Source organism: Rattus rattus, chromosome 15, assembly GCF_011064425.1.
Source record: "Rattus rattus isolate New Zealand chromosome 15, Rrattus_CSIRO_v1, whole genome shotgun sequence".
Lineage (NCBI taxonomy): Eukaryota > Metazoa > Chordata > Mammalia > Rodentia > Muridae > Rattus > Rattus rattus.
The window spans coordinates 72,470,445-72,491,330 of record NC_046168.1 but is presented as its reverse complement, the minus strand read 5'-3'; the positions used below and the strand labels follow the sequence as shown (position 1 = coordinate 72,491,330).

At 37.2% G+C, this 20,886-nt stretch overlaps 1 protein-coding gene across 1 annotated transcript in view; it reads left to right on the top strand.

Moving 5' to 3' along the window:
• The window catches only part of Chsy3 (chondroitin sulfate synthase 3), a 245,179-nt gene that overhangs the window by 183,078 nt on the left and 41,215 nt on the right, over positions 1–20,886 (top strand). The gene's annotated exons all lie outside the window — the stretch shown is intronic.

The following is a 20,886-nucleotide window of genomic DNA, read 5'->3' as shown; positions in this document are numbered from 1 at the left end:
TAGTAATAATTTACTTGAGGAAAGATCTTAAAAGCAGAATCATCATGTAGTTTTAAAATAACACTAATTGTATACAATTGCTGCTTTGCTAACGATAGTTACCACAATCTGAAAGCATTTCTTTACAATCCCAAGGACGATGTTTAGAAGGCTAGATTCATTGTTTTCAATTTCATCTAAAAAAAAAAAAAATGCTCGGTGTTTCAAATGAAGGTGTCAGGATACATGTGCTTCTGACTGTATTTTTCTATGTACACACTTGCACACGTGTGAGGCCCAGCTGCATACAATCAGTAGGACCCCAAATTATTTCTGTAATAGAAAGTGTCTGCTAACAGAAAGAGGAGAGCAGCTAAAAGCAGTGGGGTAAAGAGCATGGTATTTCTAAGATATAGAAAAGTCATGTGATAAAGCTGAAGGAGGTTTTTTTCTGGATGGTTCTTAAGTGATGGTGTTAGACAAGTCCTGGTGATGAGGTAGTCTTTGAATTGAAATAGCTTTGCATTCTCTACGCCAGCCCTGTCATATGAGGTGTTCTTTGTATCACTGTTGTCCTTGGTTTACCCCTAAGTCTTCATGGCAGTGCTCCCATTGAGGATAAAACACTATTGGACATCTTCCTAACCAGTGAGAAATAGAGCATGTGCTTCCTGCCTCTCGAAATTGTGTCCCTGTTTCAACCTTTCTTGCTTCAAAAATGATCAAAAATGAGCCTGGCTCTATGTCACTCTCCTTATTTTTAAGGTACCTTTTGCTTTCAACACCAGTAAAAGTTCAACACAGCAAACAGTTGCAGGAAAGATAAACGTGCTGGATGTCAGTGATTGTCCCTTTACATTCATTCCCAAAGAACAAAAGATAGTTAAGATTTTGGGAAGTTAAACGCTCAGCTAGAAACAAAAAAAAATTCACCTTGGAAGCTATGATGGACCTAAATTAACATTGAATTAGTGCAAAAATATGGAGGTCAAAAGCGAGTACCTTGTCTCCATTGTGAGCCCAAATCTTCACGCCACTGTAAAGGTGTCTTGGAAACTGGCTTGCTGGATTTCAGTCTGTTGGATCACTGGTGGGAAACCCCAAACCAAAGGATGCAATGTGCTCTTGGAGAGAGGCTCCTGCAGGGAGGTGAGACTAGTGACCTTGGATACAGAAAGCTTCACTTTTCCGTTTTAGGAAACTATTTTTTTATGATTGTCCAAAGTAATGTCAAGAGTGTTGTCTCTTCCACTCCATCGCTAATAAAATGGGCACAAGCACTCAGGGATTTTCACTTGGATGCAACTTCCCAGCTCCTTGTTGCTTCCTTTACAAATTTTATTTGGGGACAAATCTGATATTGTTATAATACCTTGAATTTAGACTTGGCGAAGCCTTTTATTTACTTGTTTGTTTTTGTCTTTTGGCAAATGCTAGTCTAATTAATAATGACATCTTGAGGTTGCTGAGAACACATTTCATATCACCAGTCTAGTATGGCTGTCTCATCCGTGCTCAGTTCTTAACACTCTGGATATTTGATGAATACGTGTGCATCGATTTCCTGTTGAGTAGCCCCTGCTGGGCTCATTAACCTTACCTGAAGTAGAAAGGTCAGCTGTTGTTGGTTTCCCAGACTGGGGAAAGCATGGTGGGTATTAAGCAGCAGCAGATCATTTTGCTAGCCCACCTCTGGGTCTATGTATCATGTTGGACTTGTGTTTATAGTCATTAGGATGCTAACACAGAGTCAAGAAAAGCATAATTATACAGATAGGATTAGTCAGTACTTTCTGGGTAACTCCTGTCTGTAATTTTTTTCCCATAATGATAAGATCCGCTTGTCGTTTTGTTGTGCAAGAGAAAGCCAAGCCAGGAATTGGAGGTTATAAGCTCTGTGTACAAAGTAAGGATTTCACATTCATCCCACAAATGTAGGATTTCATGGTTTTATGCTCTGGTAAGAAACAACTCGGGTGGCCAAACAGCGTTCTGCCTTATTTTTGGCTTTTTGATCCTATAATTTGGTAATAGCAGGGCTATATAATCATGCGGAGCAGAACGCATTGAGAATAAAAGGGTAACTTTATTATTCAAGAAGAGAAATATAAACTCAGATTGTAGGACCATGTTGGTTTAGATTCAGTTTAAGAGTTTACCCTACTGGGAGCTAGCCCTGATGGCTTTCAGGGAGGGACGACCTTGTTGTGGTACTGCGGAGAGTATAGCTATGCAACCAGGGGGACAGCTTTCGAAAAGTCACAAAAGATGGTGGAATTCCTGGAAAGGCAGTGACTTTTTTTCTTGATGTATGAATGCTATAAGAGAGTGTGATTGGAATCAAGCAGTAATTTTGTGTTCTGAATTTATATTTTCAACTTATATATTTGACAACGTGCTACAGGAGCTCAAGACAGCATCATGCTTAAGAGAACCATCTGAAGTTCTTCCAGAGGACCTCAGTTCCGTTCCCAGGGCTCATGTCAGGCAGCTTGCAACTGCTAATAACTCCAGGGTATTGGATACCTTCTTATGGATTCTGTGCCACTCAGGCATGTAACATTTCCCCTACATATACATAGTTAAAAAAGAATAAAAGAAATTCCCAACTTGATTCAATGTAGTCCACACTGCCTTCTCTTAGAGAAAATTCAGAGATTTGCTTTCTCCCTTTCTCAATTTCAGTTTTTAGGTAATCACACTAATATTTAATATTCCAATTTCAGCCTCTATTTTATGTGCTATGCTGTGCCAGACATCTCCCAACATTATTTCTCATTATTAAGCAACCCCGAAACTTGGTGTTGTGTGGCCATATAAAATATAAAGTAAAAGCAAAGCTGAGAGATTCATCTTTTGCCCAAACTGTAACAGTAGATTCTTTATCACATCCTGGGCCTGGTTGGCTTTAAGCACATTGACCTTCTGCTAACTCTCTACAGGTCCTTAATCAGCAATCTCTGAGCATAGAAATGCCTCTGCTCATGCAACACCTGACTGCAGGGATCTGTTAACACAGAAGAACAAACGCACGTTGCTTTGGTTTTCATCTTATTAGACTATCATTAAATCTGGAAAGATTTAACAGTGATGAATTCTTCTGTGCTTGTGACATAAGTTTGCATAACAGCAACAAGTTCTTTATTGACAACTTGAGAGTTAACTGTTTCAAGTAATGTGTTTTTCTGTGTTGATGGGCAAACAATGTTTTGTTCTGTTCTAAAGATTATCTCTGAGTGTGGATGCTTTATTGTGATTATGTAGTATTAGCGTTCTTGAGTCTATAAATATATAGGCTTTAAATTACCCCAGTGGGACACAATTTCAGCACTTCTCCAACGAAGGAAGTAGGTCTACATGGAACTACCTGCACACTGACAATATGTAACTTTAAGTTATCCAAAGTTTGGAAGGAAATATATACCAACAGTATAGAGATGTTAGTACAAAATGATGTTTTTAGTTAGAACCAAGAATTCTCTTCCTTTCTGAAAAGTGAATACTGTCTATGACAGCAGCATCAGTCTCATAGAGAAAAATTTCCTCCTCACAGATTCCACTCTCAAAAGGTGAACAGATTAAATAAATACTTTTAATAGTCATGATATGGAAATAATGTGTATGTCCACTAATAGATGAAATCAATATTATATGTACACACAATATTGTTTATCTTCACAGAGAAAAAAATTCCTGTCATTGATGACATGATTGGGTCTCAAGGACATTAAGTCATATGAGGTCAACTTGGAAGAAGATGTTGCATGATTTCCTTCCTATGTAAAATTTAAAATGTCAAAACTCATAAAGCCAAGAATAAAACTGGTGACCATCAGGGTAAAAGGCAAAGTAAAAAGGTACAAGAAGGAAGGTCGTGGTCGCAACATTGGAAGTTTGGTCAAGGAAGGTGGCTATCCGTGAGGTCCACTGTACACCATGATAGTTGGAGATAATGCTGTGCTATATACTTAGTTTTTTCTGAGGACCAATCTTAGTTAAAGTTTCTTATTGAGTACAAATGAAACAGAGGGCTTAGTAGAAAACTTTCAATGATTATGAATATGCCTACAGCTTTGATATTGGTGATATTTTCATAAGTGCACACTCACCTTCAAACTGGTTGCACATGTTTAATTGCCCACTTTCTTGTGCATTTATTATATATTCACATATATGAAATAGATCTTCAGTATGTAAAATTCTAATATTCTACAAACCTTATTATGACTTTTTCCTCTCTTCCAAACCCCTCTGCATAGAGAATGCTCACGGAAAATATCGGTTATTGCAGTTAGCCAATAAGTTAGAGAAAAATTTCAAACTCACAGTTGTCTGTCCTCTTCTAGGTACACATGTGAACTAGGCAGGTTGACTGTTGGATATAGGAAACCTTGCTGTGCCAAGTCCCTCCAAGATAATCAGCACCAACTTTATGAACAGCACAGATAATTTTGTTATTTTAGTGCAGAAATTCACCATTCTCTGCACACATGTAACAGAAAGAGATTATTAACTTAATGTATGCCATTTCTTAACTGAAGAGCCCATGCAAAAGTAATGTCTCATTACTTGAAACTGGGATAGCTACAAAAGACTTGGTTTCATCAAGAGCTCTGTCCGTGGTGTACATCTCATTGCACACATGTAAGTCCCCGAGGTTTAGAAAAGCAACTCTATAAGTAGGCCTTTTTACATGGTACAAATTAATCCATAACACACAAGATTTCCTTGTCCTATAAATTTTTAACAGGCAACATAGAATATTAAGTAGTTCTTATTTGGTTAAGTTCATGAAGATAATAACATGCTTACTCCTTCATTTTGTTTGGAAAATAGCAGTGTGAATATGCACACCCATGTCAGAATATCATAGTAAAATATGACTTTAAATGACTAACTTTTCTTAGAAAGAGCAACAGACATTTTGTCAAAAGCTGTTCCTTGCAACTGGCCCTTCCTCTTTCTAGAAGGACCCAAGGGAGAATTATAGTGGTCCCAGTTTTGCTTCTCTTTTGTTGACATATGTATGAGACCACATTGTGTGAGCTCTGCTGCTACAAGGACCTAATGAGCAAAAGCACAGAAAAGTCCTGCAACTACTACAATCATTGTAAACATAAGTCGACCTAATGTCTTCAACAGATGGGGAGGGATCTTGGAGCAGTCTGGAGAGGGGAAAATGACCAAAATGCATTATATAAACACAAATAAACTTTGTATTATTGAAAATAATTTTAATATAATGGTTTTCATTTAACTCTTAAATAAAGAAAAATGGCCTTTCAATAGTAATGTTAGAATGTGAAGAATAGCCAATTCTACTGCCAAGGCAATTTTTCAAAGAAGTAGAAACAGAGCAGTCTAATTTTGGTAAATCTACTATAAATGTCAATGTACCAGAGTTTAAATACAGATTGAAGGTGCATATTTTCACTTGTATGATTCAACTTTTTAGTTGTTAGTTCTACTATATGTATTACTAAGTTTTCTTCCCCATCCCCCTTTTCTCTCACCATCTCTCTGTCTCTTTCCTATCTTCGGTGTCTTCTCTAACATCAGACCTAAACCTAAGTAAAACATGATGACTCCCTCCTAGCTTATGTGTTTATGGTTTCTATGCAACACTTTCCTCAGACTTTCATTCACATCCTATAATAATTAGGTGTATATTTATCCTTTAGTCCATTGTATATATCTCAAATCATTCAGTGTTCATCCCCTGGCTTTCAGCTCTAAGATGGCATCATTTTACCCTGTTCATTCTTTGTAGAATTCGATTTGCAGCAGTCCTTACCCCAGGCATATGGTTCTTTGGCATGAATTCTTCTCAGTCTCTGACAGTGCTCCGGAAGTTAGCTAACCGTACCAGTCTACTGTCAGAGCTGCAACTTGCCCTTCATTGATGAGAGAAACCAGATGCACATCATAATCTTTGTCATCCTGCATCAGCAATGCCAAGACCATTGCTAAGTTTCCTCTGAGGATCAGAAATTTCTTTTTTTTTTTTGTCCTTAACTACATTCTTGAGTCTTTTACTCCTTCAAGTCCAAGGGTCTCCTCCACACAGCTATTCATTGTCTTAGAAAACACACATTTCTAAGACCCTGTTGTAAGAAATGGTTTCCAATGAGTTTACATTCCTGTTTCATATTCTTTTTCCCCTATGCGAATCTCATGGACAGGTTCTATTTTCCTCTTTCTGTCTGCCTGGTTCTTCACACCCTCGGTACTCCTTGACTATTCTCCAGTGGTGCTCCCAGGCCCCGCTCTTCTCTTTCTTCTCTAAAACATCACATATTATTTACAGGTTATAACATATACTCAGTTATTCAACCCCCTGCACTCTATCAACTCAGATTTCTTCAGGAGCTACGAAACCGACAGAGCTTAAGATTCCCATCTAGAAGATCACCACATGTCTGTCTCCTTACAATCTTTTTCACTGTTGGAAGTCATTGGCTGGCTCAAATTGGAAACTCTAGAATATTCCTGGAGCCTTCTATTTCATTCCCCATACTCAGTGTCCCTAACACATTATTGGCTGTTGCACATTTTTGTGCCCATACCATGAATGCTTCTTACTTTGGCCTTTTAACCTATTTCTGATGCATCAACTCAGGTTTCCATATAATAGAATTCTAAAAATCTATAAATCGCACCAGATCTCTTGCTTACTCAAAACTTGAAAAGACTTAACTTTGGCCTAAAAACCTATTCTCTCTCCCAAGCTTCAAATTAAAAAGTATAATATTCAAATTCATTGTTTTGTTTTATCACAACAATATTATTAAAATTCCCATTCTATATACAAGGAAATAAGCCCAAAGCTACATAAATTATACTGACTGAGCCCATGTTTATATTCTATAGCTCTAGAGCCTCTACTATATATTATACTAGTCTATGCTACAGCAAGTTGCTATATTAAAAGGCTCTGAAGAGCTGGATCATTTCCCATCCAGTCAACCTTACCATGTCCATTAGAATATAAACTTCACAATGAAAAAAAGCATTTGTCTGCTTTGTTCACTACAGTTTCCTCAAACTTTGGATAATTTGTTCACTGAGGACAGGAGCTCAAGTCTACATGTAGACTTGGTGCATATTTATCCTGTTCCTGGCATCACACTTTTAGATTCTACTACAGAAATTACACTCTTCTCTTTATGGCTTTTTTATGTTATTACCACTATTAACCCTGTCCTCGGTGCTCCCTGACTACTCATTTAAAGTGAGTCCCACCTGACTTCTCTTATTTGATCATTGACTTCCATTTTCCTCACAGCAATTTCCCCAATTAAACTTATTATTTACCAATTTACTATCTTCCCTTTAACTTGTCCATAAGGGTACAAGAGCACAGACACAATTGCTGTTGCAAACTAAGTTTCCATAGCAAACATTGCAAAAATAACATTTGTTGATTGAAATAACTTCATGGGCAAATTTAAGCTCAGAGGCAGCTTCTGAGAAAGCAAGATAATTCCTGGTTTGTAATGAACTTGAGTAAACATTTAGTCATTAATCTAAAGGCCAATCTCATGCTAGAAACTGTGACTTCCATAGTGGAAATTAGACTCGGTCTTGACGTATAGAGCTCAGGATACAAGAAAAAATAATAAAAGTTACATCATCATCATCAATGACAACAACAACAACAACCTCAAATAATAATAATAATAATAATAATAATAATAATAATAATAATAATAGAACACGATATAATAGCCATCTACTGGCAAAAGAAGCTTCTCTCATGTGTGTTGAGAGATACACTAATCTATGGTTATAATGATGTTATTTGGAATCTGTTTATTCTATGCAAATTTAACAGGATGATAGTAGTAGTTTTGCTCCTATAGTCTATGACCTGTTTAGCCATAGTTTCTTATCTGTGTGATAATACCAAGAATGAGTTTCATCTTTTGAAATGGGACTTCATTCCAACAAGAAAATGGATGGTTATTCTCAAGTCATGTATGCTACTAGTACAATCGTGGGCACATCTTTCCAGGCCAGACATTATGGTAGCTTACAAGGTTTCCAGGTGATAACAGATCCTTGCTTTTCTCCTCTGGTATTATGCAGATTCCCACCCTGTACCATGGACCTAGCCAGTAGGGATGAAGCATTCAGATTAGAACCAGGCTAGTTTCCCAGTGTTCTGTGACTCATGCATGGGGTTCCTTTAACAACAGGATTTTACCATAAAGTTTCGGGGTAACTGAGTATGATACTGAGTACAATAGCTTGTATATTATTTAGTGGGGTGTCTGTGTAACCTCACTGGTCAGAAACTCCAGAGGAGATAACTGTTCCTGGTACTGGACATTTTATTTGTTAACCTGTGTTGTCTCTTAAGAGTTCTTCATTTTTTTAAATTTAAATTTTATTTAACATTTTCAAAAATGAGCACTGCATTTACATAATTTTCACAAACACTTTTTCCCCTCTCCTTCAACTCCTCTCTTGTCCCCTCAACCATGCCTCGAATTATTGTCCTTTAATTATTGCTACAGAGACCTATGCATTCTGCTCAGTCTATTTAGTATTACTGATATGTACATGTGCTGGTGCTGATCAATATGAACTGGATAACCTATGAGAGGGCTCTCCCTAGAGAAAACTGATGTTCTCTTTCTCAGCAACACTGATTATCTGCCAATCTTCTTCTAGGAATAGGGACTTGTAAAATTTCCCCTATTTTTCCAGGCATGTGAAGGGGTGTTTTAATCACCCAGTCTTGTTTAGGCAACCATATGATTCAGATTTCATGGATTAAGCTTCTCTATCATATCTTAAGGCGACTAGCTCACCTCTGGAGTCCTACTACTTTTAAATGACTAAACCAATATATTTTCTAATCCACAGATGTGTGTACCTTTCATCCCTCACTGAAGACGCTAGATCCACAGATTTGTCAAAATGTAAAGGTTAGGCAACTTGGAGGTGCCAACCCCAGTCGGTATGTCTGCAATGAAACCCTGATGCCTAGGACTCCAGGAGCATCACAGAAGAGGTTCTAGAAAGATTTTAGGAGCCAGGGTACCAAGAAAACCTCTTTAAGTAATTTTAAAGTTAGCAAACAAAGCATACAAAGCTATATGTTAAATTAGGCATTTTCATATATATATATATATATATATGAATGAAATACACACACACAGAGAGAGAGAGAGAGAGAGAAACATAATTTGTCACAGTTGAAGAAAAGACAGACAATTGAGAGTTAATGGAAGTGAAATTATTAAAATATTACAGTCTTGTTCTCCTTATAATGCTTAGATAATGAGTTCTTAGGTACCAAAGGTGTTTTTGATAAACTGGTAAGTGAGTACTGACTCTTCACATAAAAATTCTAGGATACATCGGGTAGATGTATCCAAGCTGTTGGTTGTCCTGATTCTCCGGAAGCAGAATAGTACAGTATAATGGATATTTTTGACTGAATTATACATAACAAAGGTCTAGACAATATTAACTGTAGATTTTGTAAGTTTGGAGAGAATATTGAAGTCTGATTCTTGGGCCATTTGAAGGCTTCTTAATCTTGATACTACTGATAATTATGTCAAGAAAAAGTATTGATGTAGGTGAGGATGCACATCTTTCTCATAATAAGACTTCGTTCAACTAGATGCCCTCTTTTTCAACTGTAGTGAAATGTGTATGGGGTAGAGGTTATGAAATTAGGAAGGGATGTTAAAAAAATCAAGGGAAACATGATATTCCTTGTCTCTTAGAAGACTTAAACTGGCCTCTGATTGGGCATTGACATTTATAGTCATCCGGTGATCTGTGATACCGTCCAGGATACAAAATGTGTGATGTGTGTGTGTGCGTGTACACGCATGTGCATGTGAGTGTGTATGCCCACATGTATGCCTGTGTACTTGTTCACTTGTATGCATGTGTACTTGCCTGTTGAAGTATATTTAGAGGCCAAAATTTGTGTCGCTTGCCTTCCTTAATTACTCTCCACCCTATAACTTTAGATAAGTTTAGTGGCCAGTGAGCCTCCAGGATTCTCCTGCCTCCTCTTCTCTAGAGCTAGGACTAAAGGTCCATGCTGCTATAGGTCCTCCCTCAGGCTTGGACAACAAATACTTCACCTACTAAATCATGCTCTTATCCCCTCCCCTCTGATTTATACCTTCACCTGCAGGATCTTGGGATGGATGGGATATTATTATGTTTTATATTGAAAACTGTTGATCTTCTTGAAATATAAGGGAGATATGTTTATAAGGTAAAAAGACAGAGGATGCAGTGTGTTATAACAGGGTGTCAGCATAGAAACTCATGCAATAAAGGTGTACTCTGATGTAAGTTATCTGTGAGGTGTGGACACCTTCACTATGATGATTGTGTTCCTCATCTCATTTAATCCTGAGTCTAGATATCTTTTTCTAGAAATTTCATAAAAACTGATTTGTATTATTTTAGACAGTAGTATCGTATGCCACATATGAACATTTGAGGATCAACTAGGTCATTTGCATTATTCAATGTACCATTTATATACACCCACTAATCTTTGAAAATGACTCCTTGAAATACGTTTGGTAATGGAGAAGAGGACAATGAGGCTTAACCAAACTATGCTGCTTTGGTAAAGTCAAAGGTCTGTAAATGCAGACTTGAATCTAAACCCGTTTGTCTAAATCTACACAGAGAGCCTCTTTGTATCTCTACATCATTACTAAGCTAGTATGTGTGGTGTTTGATTTTAATGTTTAAACAAATTTGTTTTATCTATTTATACTCATAAATTTCATACATTCAAAGGGAAGCCTTATGAATTAGAATACCTTTACAAGGTACATGTCTTGGTAAAGCACAAAATATAGGATACTTCCTGTGTCAGAGGCAGGGAATAGTCAAGAGCATACTGGCTTCAAATCTGCCGCACTCACCAACTGCGGTGTCAGGCTCTCATGTGCTGTCTCTCTACATTCTTCTCTTGAACAGGGGTCTTACCCATTGATTGGAGAATGTAGTTGCATTTAAAAGTTCAGTTCCAAGAAACCATTGGCTAACCTTTCAATCACTAATTACTAAGGACACCACTGTGCGAATTCAGTCAAGATGTTCTCCTTGAATTTCGCATTTATTTTCCTCAAAATTGGAGTCCTAGGTTTTCCTCCCATCATTTGTCTACTTACAAAGAATTTCGATGGTTAGGATAACAACAGTGTGTAATTTTCTTAAAATAAAATGAGTGGCCAAGTTGCACAATGGTCTCTACTTTTGTTTACTTATATTCCCTCATATTTCAATTTTGGCCCATCTGTTTTACCACATGTGTATTGCTCTCCTAACACCAGACTCTGAAGCCCATTCCTTTTACCCATTTATGAATGTTTCTAGAAATATGTTTACATGTATATACATGTAGATATAGATATTTGCATTTAAATATGGTTATGCCTCATATTGCATGTAAATACTCAAAATTGTAAGTACCAGTTATCTATAATGTCTCATTTTAAGCTGTCATGGGAATTTATATCTATGTATTGTGTACATATGTATGTATATGTTATATGTATGAATATTACATATCTCTTTAAATTTACTGCACTCTAACCAGTGCAGATGTATCTTGCTTTGTGGTTATTTATTTATTTATTTATTATTTTTGAGATAACATATCTCTATGTAGTTCTGGATATCCCTTGAACTCACAGAGATCTCCCTGCCTCTGCCTTCCAAATGTTGGAATTAAGAATTAAAATGGGGCCCCCACCAGACCCAGCCCACTTGCATTTTAAAGCATCAGATGTTGACGTTTGAATTTAGAAAATCATGAACCACCTTAACCATGTGAAAAATGTTAGTTCCTTTGTCATGTAATATTTTTGTTTTTTATTTGTCCTTGGAGCTGATGTCAGCCATGTTCTTTCTCGACATTTTACACTTTCACATTCCTTTTTATTTTATGTGGGGCAGGGGTACCATCATTTTTTTCCCCACTTCTCCATATGACTATGAATTGATTTTCTTGAATGTCAGAACCATCACTGAAATATCGCTTAGAAATCTCCCAGGCTTTGTATGAGGTGGCAATCTCATTACTCATTGCTCTGGGAAAAAGTTAGCTTTTCTCGGGAGGGATTATCTCTTGATTATACATTTCCTAATAAAATTTAGAAACAAAAGATTATTTGATTACCACAGTTAATTCTCAGGCTCACAAAACCACAAACTCTGCTGATGTTTTGCTTGTATAATTATCTCCAGGTTTTAGATAGCTGATCAAACAAAATTAAGGATTTTTTTTGTTCTTTCAAATATTAATTTAAGGTTGTCCACATAATGAGCATTATGCCATGTGTTTACGTTCTTTAAGAAAACTCCCAGACCCTTTCTTTCTCTAAAGCACTTGAATGAGAAAATCAAAATCACTTTAATGAGAAGTTCTAGGACCAGGACAGCCCAGGTATGTGCTGAATACTGTGGAATCCAGAAGATTCTTATCTGCCAAAGGCAGACAGGGAAGACAATGAAGAATGCTGCAGAAAAAGGTTAAAATCACTAATTGGATTCTTAGTGATAGATGAGATCAAGTCAGATAAAGGCATGAGATGGTGACGCAACCAGCTGAAAAGTGGAGAGAGATCCAGGCAGAGGAGTAAGTTAATAAAGGCAAGAAGCAACATAAGCTGTAAGTGGCTTTATTTCATTGGAATATACTACCCATATGGTTTCAAAGAATCCAATAAGCCATGAAGCCTGATACCAAGGGGTTTTGAGCAACTGTGTTTTAAGGCAGGGATATAATGAGTGGATTCTAACTCTGGCGACTGTATGACAGATGGAGTTGAGAAAGACGAGAATGGGCACTTTAAGAAGTTACTTGAAATAGTCCAGGCAACAGATGATGGAAGACAGACTTAGGCACTGGCAGGGATGGTGGAAAGAAAATACAGAAGAGGTTTATCCATAAATGAAACAGACAAAACCTAATTCAATGCTGAGTCATTCAACAAATGGATACTTGGGACCTACTGACCAGCAGACTCTGTCCTAAATACACAGGATTCCTGGAAAATGTGAAGAAAAGAGGCAAATTACCAGAACAGTGCAGCACACACTCTTCATATTACAAGAGAAATTGACCCAAATACAAAGGAGGCTTCTCTACCTGCTAACTGCCAGGTTCAATCATGCCAGAGTCCTACATGTTAAAGGCAGGCAGAGTATCAGGAAACAGATCTCAGAAGTCTCATGCGTTTCATACAGGGTCTAGACTTTGCCCACTGGGAGAGAGGAAAAGAGGCAGATTGTAAAATTACATAGGCCTTTAAAACAGTTTTCTATATAATTCCTGTGGAAGGTGGAAGTTGGGGTAAGATGTGAGACAGGAAGAAGGATGAAAAGGTCGTTGAGCCATGAGAGGTTGGGATTGCTCTGGCAATGGTGAGAGGGGAATAGAGAGGGGAGGTAGAGTCTGAAAGTGTGATATGTAACACTCAGTCATGAAGGGGAAGTGGAACACTGGTCTGGAGGACAACTCCAGTGAACAAGGACAGGTCACAATGAAAGAGGATTCAGTTAGAGGAAGGAAACCCTGTAGATTTGAATCTTGAGTTTTAAGAACTGATTGATGACTGAATACATGCCATTGGATATTGGCAATGTTGCCTGACATAGGAAAAGGGGTGAAGTTATGGGTATGATTGTCAGTATCCATGAAGATTGAGCAATTTACAGATTAAATGTACTGATAGAGAACAGAAGACATGAAGTAAAATTCAGAAGCATGCTTCCTTATGGTGGGCAAGATTATACTTTCACCTCCAGTAAATACATCCAACCTCAGAGCTTCATCCTGTTGATGAACTATCTTCTTTATTCTTTAATACTTCAAACTTATTCCCATTTAAAGGAATATCCATGGAAGTTTCCTCAATAGAAATGTCTTCTTTGATGGCTACGTTCTGGGGGAGGACATCTCTGACCTCCTTGTGTTAAGCACAACACACAAGTTGTTTTCCTTCCACCTTTATAGAGTTCTCTTTAGCTTATCCTTTCATGGCAAGCAGCACTAGGATTTTATGAGAATGATTTTCTAGTCCCCATTCCTCCTCCAATATCCTCTATATTGAAACTCCAAAGACTAGCATCTTGCCCATTTGCCATTTTTCTTGCCAGCCAACCTCAGATTTGTGGCTAAGATGTAACAGATGCTTAGAACACATTTGAAATATGAAGGTGCCAAAGTCATTAGTCCAGATGTTACTTTGGTTTTGCACTATTGAGATGAAACACAGGGCTTGATGTCTGTTAGGAAAATTCTCCATCACTGAGATCTAGGCTCAAATTATGATGTTGCTCATATAGATGTAATTTGTAAATTTTCTTCTTTGCTTCTATTTTCGCAATATAAACATATTTTCAGGATGATCACAATACATTTTTGTTTTTTACATTCACATGTCTTATGTGTTTGGAAGTAACAACATAGATTTACAATAGTACCCAACTTCAACTATCTAGAGCTATAATTAGAGTTGATAATCTAAGTATAGATTTTAATTATCTTTAGATTTTAGTCTGAATCTCATTATTTGCAATGCTTGAACAATGAATATTCAAAGATTTTCATCAAAAATTAATTGGGCTTAAAATATTTTCCCCTCACATTATCTTCTATATAAATATCCCCACATAATATTCATCTAGAACACAAAGTTTTATTAATAACGATTCTTAAGTACAACCATGAATTAGATCATCATCAGTAGTTCCATCTACAGGCTAGAGATGAGGCTCAGTGGTATAACACTTGCTTATGATGTACAAGACCCTGAATTCCCTTCCCAATACTTGGGGGAAGAGGAAGGAGGGGAGAAGGAAGAAAGGAGAGAACGAAGGGAAGAAACATTAATGAAGGTAAAAAGGAAGGTTGAATGGAAGTAAACAAAGAGAGGAAGGAAGAGAGAGAAGGGGAAGGCAAGCCAGTTCTCACCTATTCTAGTCCATAGACCAGTCCGTAGTACCGAGTATTAAAAAGATTCATTGAGTTCCATTGACTTCAAATAATACTTGTTCAAAACTGTTACCTACTTTCATTCAGTTTCTTTGTGCATATCTCTACCATCTTCAGAAAAATATTGGAAACAAATCACTATTTTGAATATAATAACTCATACCCATTTTAAGAACATGCACACTTGAAGCTGATAGGAGTTCCCATAGGCTGAGCCCACACCATCTGCAGTCAGAAAACACCATACAACCTTTATTAAGTGCACTAACACATAAAAATGTCCTTCTCTACAACGCTTTTCCTTTTAGTTCTGTGAAAATGCACAAAATAAAATGTCTTTAGAGCAGTTTGATACACACACACACACACACACACACACACACACACACACACACACACATATATATATGATTATCGTGGCCAGCTAAGGTTGTCTCTTTAACAAATGACGAAACTAATATTTTCTAGTTTCTTCTTGACTTTATATCTATTGACATCCAGTTCCACCGTTCTCAGAACTCTGTCATAATGGGTTAAAAAAAATCTCAGGACCAACAGAGATCAGGCAGGTAATGTGAATGCATGAGTTTATCTAGGGCTACAGCAGACATGTGCCGTAAATATCTAGTAAGAAATGTTGTCTGAGCACATATATGTTTTTCCCTCTCCCACGTTTTTCCCCTCTCTCCCTTTCTCTCTTTTTTACCCCCTCTCCTTTCACCCTCTCTCCAAATACACATATTTAACATGTGGTTGTATCAATCTATGGTTTTCCCACTCATTTACTGGTGACAAATAATGTGTTCTCTTAAATCTTAGATCTAAGGTTTGAATCATTTCTTGCTCACTTTCATCTTCCATAACGAGAGAGTAACAATACAAACATGATAATAAGGGTCAGTGATATGTGATCACACAGAAGGAGGTGACAGTCTACAATAGAACTCCGTCAGTCATCTGAGAAGATATTAGAGTCACAAACACTGTCCTGTGGTGACACTACAGCCCCACCTTTAATCAAACTGAGAAATCCAGTTTTAGTGTGTGTGTGTGTGTGTGTGTGTGTGTGTGTGTGTGTGTGTGTGTGTGTGTGTAACTTTCTCGGGTTTAAATTTTAATTGCCAATTTAAAAAAAAAAGCAATGGAGAAAGAGAAGGTAAAGCAAACCCAGTGTATCAGACCAGAATGCTAATTAAGCAACATAAATGATTGCTTCCATAAGCCAGGCGACAGACTGATAATTCATTCTCCGTAACACTAACAATGCTGCTTTCAGAATGAAAGCCCCTTTGGCAGAAGATTGGAGTTAGAGAGGCATGGCTGGGATAAAGACTGAGTACAAGGGCAGAGCCAAGACCAAGTGCCCATGCACTGTAAGCCCAGGACAGTATCTCAGCATGAGTCCAAGGAAAGGCTGAGGTGGTAAGTAGGCATAGGCAGTCAGCTAGGAAATATCTCAAGTGGTGAGGCCTTAACTGAAAAATCTGTGAAACAAACCAGAAAGGACTTTGGCCAAGAAGGAGTCATCGCACACAGGCCAAGAATTCGGAGTCAGCCATGTGGTTCGATGTCTGAAGTAGGAGCCAGTTCATGGTAGGAGATAGCTGTAAGCAAGAAGGTGAGACAGAAAGCAGACACGAAGTGAGGACATACAGCTCGGCTCACTTAATGTTGAGTTCATCTACATCGTTTACGCCCATAAGTGAGATTCAATTAAGGGCTAACCTGAGGCTAAGTCTATGAGGAGTAGGAGATGTTGGGTAGATGGTGTTAAGGATGTAACGGGTGGGGCAGCATTGTGGTAAGAAATGTTGTCATCATTTTTACCCAATAACCTAGGGACTCCAATTTGAAATGTACAACAGACATGGGTATCTGAATCAGTTTTATTAGTGTAGAGCAATGAGGAAATTAAAACGAAAGATATTTAAATTATTGATGTAGCCAAGAATAGGCATATGATCATGTTATGCATAAGTATATAACATGTTCATATATAACTTGTACCTTATATAGTTTTTATCATATTCAGGCATGATATTTCTAAAGTCACATTTCCTGAAGATGCCTTTGCTTTTGTTTTTCTGTTTAGTCTGGTTTTTAAAATCTTTTCTGCCTTTAGGGTGTAGTTTTATTATAAGGAAATTTTAAATTCTGGAAAGGAATAAGCACATGAACAGTCATTCTTAGAACAATGATCTTTCCTGAAACAATAATTGTAATAATTTGCCCCCTCCCTCAGCTGTCAATTTCTTTCTTAGTAAGTATATCCAGTGGGGTTATTTTAGTAGCTCAGTTTTGAGTGGAACAAACTCCAAAAATTCTACAGGGTCAATGATGTGCTCTTACCAATTTTCAACAGATAAAGACAGCAGAGACTCTGTGAACTTTGTGGCATTAAATCATTATTGCCACTGTCCCAGATGGTTGAAAACCAGAGGATGACACAAAAAGCTAATTGATTTTATAATTATCATATTGTCGACCCTGAAATATTGAGACTCTGAAATAAACTATGAAAAACCAGCGAAGAGGAAAGGCTGAAGGGCAAGAGACACATCCTTAAATTTGCGTCTACTTCCCTGCTCTTATATGGTACCCAGTATATACTGGTGACTGTATAATACTTGTTGGGTGAATTAATGTTTTATAATAGGTAAAGTTATTTAAGGTTTTCTAAGACGATATAAATGAACATTTCTCTAGATGTGTGCCTTTATGTAAAGTGCATGTTTTTCATGAGGACCCTAATCAGTAGCAGGTTTAGAAGATTTTGTTCATGGTAAGCAAAAAGAGAGTCTTCGTTCTATCTACTTTTAAATCTAAAGAGTCACCCTAATTCATTAAATGTTGTCCTAGTTGGGTGTTTCTACACAAGTGGAACCCAAGTCCTTTTATTTCAAGTAAAATGACAATGTAACAAAACAAACAATAAAAGAGATCTAAAATATCGCTTCAGCTAAAATTCGAATTCAGTTGGCCTAAAGATTTCTCCTGGGCAAGATTCCATTAAAACAACCTTGAGGAGTAGAGATCACAGCAGGGGATGATGTTTTCCCACCACAGGAAGCTGAGGAGCTCAGAATGAGCTTTGCTGGCTTTGCCCTCTGTTAGCTGCACAGGAAGCCTCCCTGCGAGCTTCAGGTTAGGCTGTGCATAACCTGTACTGAAACCAAGGGCTTACTAGTTGGTGAGGCACACAATTCCCATTCACAGTAGATGAAAGCAAGAATTTCGAGAATATCGAGCAAACATATTTTTCATTTAAAAAATGGGAACTTCTGTATTTTAAAGTCAAATTCGTTTCTTCTATACTGCTGGAGGAACACATGGTCACCTCTGAGCCTTCACAAGAGGCTATAAAACAATGCAAGCGAACTCCGAGAATTCTAAATTTTAAACTATAAAAAATAATATCTACAGGGTCTGGAAAGGTGCTCAGCTATAAACACCAGTGCTTCTCTTGGAGAGGACACTAAACAAAGTGGAACACAATTTGTCTCAAACTCCAGCTCCAGGAGTACCAATGAGGCTGTCCCCCAACAGACACCTGCACTCATGTGCACACACCCACACCAGACACAGACATATATACTTACATATAATTAATAGTAAATCTACGGAAAGAATATTCACAAGACCCACTGTAGGTATCACTATATCCATTGAAATATTTCAGAGAGATTGAATACATCAGTTAATATTTTTAAGACATCCATTCTATTACTTAAAATATAATTTTTAAAATGATTTAAGCCAGATATTCATAATCATAGATCTTACTTCAAAAACTTCCTTACTTCTTATGAAGTGATTTATCAAGTCAAGCACAGTGAGATTTTGAAGCTCATCTTTAAAGTCCACAATAATATTGTAGCTTTCACATAACCAGACTAACGATTAGCATCATTTGAGTTAAACTGGCTCAAATGGCCAACCCCTAATATTACAAATGAAGAGGATGAATACAAATAGAGAACTTCAAATTACACATGTGAATATGGACATTCACACCCAGTCATGGCTGTTTGTTGGAAATGATTTCTCATAGCAGTCTAAGACTCGTTCTGCTTTGTAAGTGGCTATATGTTTTGTTTACAGTTTTTCTGCTCATGTTAGACCATTGAAAGCTCACTTTTATGAGATGATCTTAGGTAAAGTAGAAATAAAATATTCCAATACGATGCGTTTGAGGAAACTGGGTTAAGATGTGAAACACAAGCTTTTCTCATCATCATCATCATCATCATCATCATCATCATCATCATCATCATCATCATCATAAGTATTGGTAACATAATATCAAGAATAAATGATAGTGTAAATTCTGATTAGTAATCTTTACTTTTGAGATTGTCTCTAAGCAAAAAGACTATCCAAGCAGTTAAAGCTGCTTCAGATGTGCAAGGAACCACATTCAGAAATCAATTCAAGAAAGATCAAAGGCCTATAAAGCTGCCACAAGAGAATCTGTGGGAATCACTTAATGACACTGGTCTGAGTAAAGGTTCTCTAGGCTATGCCTCCCCCTTCCCCCAAGAACTAAGGTAACAGAAGTGGATATTAACGCATCACTGTTCTGCAAAGCACAGAGTCAGCCAACTTAAGGAAGAGACAGCTTAAAGAATGGAAGAAAATGATCATGGACTATTCATCCAACAAAGGACTAGTGTAAAGGCCTACATATGGAACTCAAGCAATAGAGCAGTACACACATAATGTAATGAAGGTGAACAAAAGCTTTGAATTGACATTTCTCAAAAGAAGTTGTACAAATGTCCAAAAATAATGGAAAAGAAATGTGCATCAGATTGCTCAGTGAATGGGTCAGTTTCATGTGTGCTAGGCAATGTGAAAATCTGACTTTATGCCCAACTGAGTATACACACACTAAAAGGGTCACTAATCGTCAGGGGATTAATAATTAAAACCATAGTGAAATGGATATATAAGTATATTTTGGTTTCATCCACAGATGGAAAAAAATCCATAACCTTCATCTTCACAGCTGCCTTTGAGAGTGTACAGTTGGATTGAAAGGGCTGAATTCCAGTGAAATGAGGCAGCCAGGTTAACACCCATACACGTATATGTATATGCTAACAGTAGTCAAGATATGATATCATCTTAATGCCCACTGATGGATGCATAAATAAAGAAATGTGTGTACACGTGTGTGTTAGTAGTAAGTATAAAGTACTGAAGATTTATTTTATGTAACAATAGATAGAAATTGAGGGCATTATATTAAGTAAAAGAGGACAAAAAGAGAGATTAAGATACTGCATGTTCTCATTTGTAGTGGAGATGTAAATGTCTCCAAAGGAGAAATTAGCACACTGGTCATCAGAGCCTAGGAATTGCCTAAGTGGAAGGGATAGCTAAGGGCTGCAATTGATAGGATAAATGACTTCAGTACTTTGCACCATGGAGAATACCTGTGGCTCACAACAATTAATCGTGTCTGTCAGAATAACCAGTAGAAAGGACTTGAATGCTCCCAGTGCAAAGAATGGGGCAAAATGTGTGCTGAAGTGATAATATATCGTGAACTCCTCAGCCTTGGTCTCAATTTTCTTCATCTTTTCTGTTCTGATTATTGTCACAACTACACTAATGGGACTAGTCTGAGCTCATAGTTAAAACAGAAAGAGTACACCTTTCAAAAATTGGCAATTATGAGGACAGGTTCACTAACAAGATAAAACATTGACTTCATCAGGAAAAATATAAGCGAAAAATATATTACAGAAGCGCATCAAAAAACTCACCATATTAACAGTTCTATGGCAAAATAATCTGGGCCGTCTGAAATTTAAAATAAGCAAATGTCTATAGAATGTACTCTATACATGACTTCTTACACTCACCATTATATTTGAGTGGTTACAATGTAATGTGGATTTATGATT